This window comes from Phodopus roborovskii, unplaced genomic scaffold (assembly GCF_943737965.1).
Source record: "Phodopus roborovskii unplaced genomic scaffold, PHOROB, whole genome shotgun sequence".
Classification (NCBI taxonomy): domain Eukaryota; kingdom Metazoa; phylum Chordata; class Mammalia; order Rodentia; family Cricetidae; genus Phodopus; species Phodopus roborovskii.
In genome coordinates this window covers 32,514-38,233 of record NW_026126814.1, presented here as the reverse complement: position 1 = coordinate 38,233, position 5,720 = coordinate 32,514, and positions in this window count along the sequence as shown.

The window sequence follows — 5,720 nt, the reverse complement described above, 5'->3', positions numbered from 1 at the left end:
GAGGATGAAAAAGTGTACAGTATTTGGTTTCAGCATGCACTATCCTTTATCCATGTCTTCAAACAGGGAGAAATGAATATGAACCATGGGGCTTTCTACCTACCTTACTCCAAGAGCTGGGTTCTTCCTCCCACCCCCATATCCCCCAGAAAACCTCTACAGAGATCCAAGACATTGTTTTCCACCATGCAATTTAGCTAACCCACCATTTCAACCATTTCCAGGTAGGATGATTTAAAGTCTATGTATGTGTCAACATTTATCTGTGCTTTTCAAGTTTGGTTACTGTTACTGTGAGAATCACTGGCCAGAACCAATGTGAGGAGGAAAGGGTTTATATGGCTCACAAATTACAACATAGCAACAAAAGAAGTCAAGCATTCATCTTGACCCAACTTAGGGAAATTTGAATTATAAATGTAGTATGATAGGTCTGAAAATCAGTATATTTTCTACCAGGTTTATTTTTAGGTTTCCCCAATGCTGAGTTTTTCCATATCTTTGGAGCTTGTCCTAGAACTCACTTTGTAGACTAGGTTTGTCTGGAATGCATAGAGATCCACATGGCTCTGTTCCAAGTGCTGGGATTAATGGCTTGTGCCACCAATGCCCAGCTTTAATCAGTTTTTAGGTTAAAATTTTGTGTATTTCATTTTGTAGAAGTATATAGAGGTCATTATTTAAAGTAATTACTTATATTTTTGTCTTAAGATTACTGACAAGTGTTTAGTATGTCTCCTATATAGTAGTTCCCACATGAACATATTTAAAATCTAAGATCATATATAGTTATTTGTTGAATTCCTTGAAATTCCTTCCTATGCTTATATTTTAAAATAAAAGTATTTTATTGATTTTACAGCATACTTTCCCCTTTGCAATCATAAGTTTTACACAGTATATCATGTTTGCAATACTGGACAAGAAGCAGCTCGGTTGTCCTAGGTGGAATTACAGGAAATGTTTCTTGTAGGATATCAGGTCGGGGTCACTGATCTGAACATTAACTTTAAGTATTTTACTACATGGAAGCACTGTTTTACATTCAGTCTCCAGTGTATTGTTATCTGGGTAGCTGCCAAGATAGGACAAACACACCTGAAAGTATTGGTGATGTACTCATATTTCTGTGTAGCTACCATGTCCATTTTTCAATGTCAAGATTTATTTGTAAGATTAAATATTGTGGTGTGATATTTGGAGCTAGTATTTTAAAAAGTGTGCAGTACTGGGGTTCAACTTCCATTTTCCTTTACACATATCTAGGAACATGGGGAAAAATGTAGGAACCAAGGGATATTCCATTCTACCCTTCACCAAAAGCAGAGTTTTCAACTCCTCTCACATCCTGAAAATAGAAATGAGTTCGATCTAGACTTGAGTCCCCATGCCAAACAAACTGCACCTGAACCTCCATTCTGCACTGGAACCTCCTGAAACACAAGGAGACCTGGCTGTTTCCTTGGCAGTCATTTCTTCTCATTTTCAGTTTTAGCAACTGCTGTTGCTTATTTGATTCTTTTGTTGCTCAAATGGAATCTTAATGCAATTGTAAATTCTGGATAATATTTTGTAAGGAAGGATGATTTAAATATGTATCTTATGAGTAAATTATTTCCATGTTGTTTCATTCTGTATGGTATCTTTGCTTTTCATTATTACCTCATACATAATTATTATGCTATTATATGTGTAACCTTATAGTTGTGGATATCTTAATCTCAAAAGGTTATGTCTATATACCTGTGTTGTGTAGAAACTTCTAGTTGTAGACAAATGTAAAGTTAACTGTAAATTTAATATGAATTTTAATTGAATAAATGTTTTGTTTCACATTGAGAGTAATAAAAATAGGCAGTATCCCATTATCATGGTTGCATAAATTAGGACCTTTTACCAGTACAGATAATTCAGCTGTTCCAGAGGGAAGTGTCTGTGGCTGGAGAGATGGTGGCTCAGTGGTTAAGACTGGCTGCTACTCTAGACCAGATGATTTGGGCTTGGTTCCCAGCATCCACAGTGCAGTTCACTGCAAGGCATTTCTCTCTCCTGGGAGGCGTGCCTTCCTGTTAACTACTCTCTTTGTCTTGTATCCTATGACTCTGTCAATTCTAACATGTTATTTCTGTATATCACATGCATGCATGATGACTGAGAAGGACAATGCATGGCATCAGACCCCCTTGAATTGGTTTTACAGATGGCTGTGAGCTGCTGTGTAGTTGTTGGGAATTAAGCATAGGTCCTATGGAAATAAAGCCATAGGAGTTGTGCTTAACCATGGGAACCATCTCTCATATATCAGGGATGTCATCTATTTTATGTGCTGATGCTAATTTTTTGTGCCTTAGTAAGGGTTTTGATATCTGGCTAGAATTAAACTGTACTCTGTTCCATGTCTAACTTCTCATTGTTTTTAAGACATTTATGTATATCCTCTTTAGCAGTCAAGGATATTAGGCAGGCAAATGTTAATGGATATGTAAAAGTCTACCAGTAAAATAATTTGTGTTCTTGTTCATAATTGTTGCCTCATGTGATCAGTTTTCACTCAGTAGATTCAATCTGTCAGGATCTCTTCAACTATTACTACCCACTGAAGCTGTTAAAGATACACACACACACACACACACACACACACACACACACACACTATAGCTATTAAACTGAAATCATGATTTTCACCATGTCACAGAGACTCCACAAGAGTTGGTGTGGCAATTAACCACTGAACCCATTGCTCCAGCCGTATCTTGTGTTATATTTCCAGGTATCCCATCTGACCTGATGTATGTGTTGAAGGTTAGCTTTGCTGCCATAGTAAGGTTTTCTTGTATCTGGCTGTATTACAATCTTTACTCTTCTCCATATACAACTTCTCATTGTTGTTATGTCATTTACACAATCTGGTTTAGCAGTGAAGGCTATTAGGCAGGAAAATGGCAATAGATATGTAATTACCAGCAATAAAATAATTTGGGTCTTGTTCTTAACTAGTTACTTTATTTACGCCTTTCACATTTGTTGATTGAATCTCTTGGGACTTCTTCAACAATCACTCACTATCCATTGAACTGGGAAAGATGTGTATCTACTATAGGTATTAGAGTAAATCATATTAAGAAAGTATAAGTTTCAAACATTTAAATTTATTTTTTTCATTCATAGATGTTTTTCCATTTTTAATTATTTTTATATTACATATCCATCCCAGTTCCCTCTCCCTCCCACCCTCTTTCCCTCTCTCCTGCCGCCCCATGCCCCATGACCATTCTTCCCTCCCATCCCCTCCCCAATCTACATGTAGCGTGATGCCTTCCAGGAGGGGTCATCTAAATCTGTCAAATCATTTGGCATAGAGACTAGGCCTTCTCTCCTGTCTATGTTAAGGGAATATCCCTCCATGAGGATTGTGCTCCCAAAGTCCTTTTGTTTACAAGGGATATATCCTGGTTCCAATGTCCGAGTTCCCTTTGACTGCCCAGGCCTTCTAACTGAGACTCATGTTCAGGGGGTCTGAGTCAGTCCAATGCTGGATTTCTAAGTATCAGTGTTGGGCCCATTAGCTCCTCCTTCTTAGGGTCAACTTTCTCTATGTGTTTCTGTAGCCTGGTCCTGTCCTCCCTCTCTGCATCTGGATTCGTGTTTGACTCAGTGTTTAGTTGTGGGTGTTTGACTCTGTTTCCATCAGCTATTATATGAACAATCCATGATGTTGGATAAGTTAGACTTCGATCTCATTATCAGGGAAAGGCATTTATGGTAGCCTTTCCACTGGTGCTCAAATTGTTAGTTGGGGTCACTGTAGGACGTCTGGACATTTCTCCAGGTTCAGTTTTCTCTTTGAAACTATAATGGCTCCTGCTTCTCTCTCTCTCTCTCCCTGTCTCTCTCGTTTCTCTTATCTATTGACCTTTGACTCAGTCTTTCTAGTCCCTTTCCCATCTGTGAGGATCCTCATATGAATCTCTTAGAATCCTCCTTGTATACTAGTTCCTTTGGCAGTGTGAATTATAGGCTGATGATCATTTGCTCTATGTCTAAAATCCATGTACGAGCGAGTACATACCATGTTCCTCTTTTGATTAATAGGTTACCTCATTCAGGATGATTTTTTCAATTTCCATCCACTTGCCTGGGAATTTCATGATTCCATGTTTTTTTTCCTCAGAGTAGGATTTCATTGTGTAAATGTGCCACATCGTCTTTATCCATTCTTCAGTTGAGGGGCATCTAGGTTGCTTCCAGATTTTTGCAATTACAAATAAGGCTGCTATGAACATCGTGGAACAGATGTCTTTGTTGTATGGATGTGTATCATTTGTATATATGCCTAAGAGTTGGATTGTCGGATCCTGTGGTAGACTGATTCCTATTTTCCTGAGGAACTGCCTGTTTGAGAGTTCTCCATTCATTTCTGTATCACATTTTTAATAGGGTTATTTGGTGTTTTGTTGACTAGTTTCTTGAGTTCTTTGTATATTTTGGAGATCAGCCCTCTGTCAGATGTCTTTGTATCTTTTCTGCACCTATACATGCAGGATCAGGACACATGTATCACCACGGCTCTGACCAGTACAAACCAGCTAACATGTCCCTTGGAGTTCTTTCCTTTGGCATCTCCAGATGTAGCTCACTTCATGCAGTATTTTTTACTACTCTTCATATTAGGTATGCAATTTAAGGTAAGCTATGTGAGTTGGAATTCTCATTGAGAAACTAGACTTTGTGTTTTATATTGTACCTCAGTGAGTATCACATCCAAAATGGTTGAATTGAATAGCGGATATAGCAGTAACCACTTGATGCTAGGCTGTGAGGAATGAGTTTTCCGATGGAATGTGTTTAGTTAAGTGCTTAGTCCAAAGTAATTTCTGGTCCACTCCAGTAATTCAGACAGGCCCCAATAAAGACACCAAGTGACCTGAAATACAAGTATCACATGAGGATAAACTGAGCAGTGACAATATATGCTTGAGGTTGGCCACATTTGTTTGAAGGTCACCTTGTACCTAAGGAAAATAAGCTCCTTTTCAAGAAGAGGCATTTTTCTTGTTGATCAGAATGCCATCTTCATTATTCACAAAGACTTTCTTCTAAAAACCTCAAGTCATGGATAAACAACTATATCCTCAAAACATCTTCCTGTAACTTTTGCATTCAGAACTTATATATGCAGTTACCTCAGGCTTCAGGACCCCAAGTACACTATATAGACCTCACCCTCAAATTGGTAGGTGCTACTTTCTCTGTCCAAATGGGAATCATATAGATGTAACACAAAATGGTAGAACCTAGGCTCTAAAGCTAAAGATATTTCAGTCAGCTTTGCAAAGTAATTACTGTCTGGACAAGAACAGCAATTTAATCTCTTTCAGGCCCAGTTGATTCAGCTTTAATACCTACAAAGCTTCTAGTTTGGTTTCTCAAAGAAAAGTACTTAATAGAGAATAGTAAATTCCCCTTGCTTTATAGATAATCAGCTCTCTGTCCACCTCCTTACCTCTCCATGCCGATGTTGAGTTAGCTATTCAAAATGATCAGGGTTCAGAACCAAGTTCTGCCCTTCTCTTTGGCCTCTTTCTCACAACCCAGTATAACAATGTCACCATACTGACATAACCACCTTGGACCATCTTCCACCTTATTTTCTGACTCCCTAGAATTTCCAGAAGACTTGACCTCCTGGACGTGCCATAAATGAAAGCTTCTAAATTTCC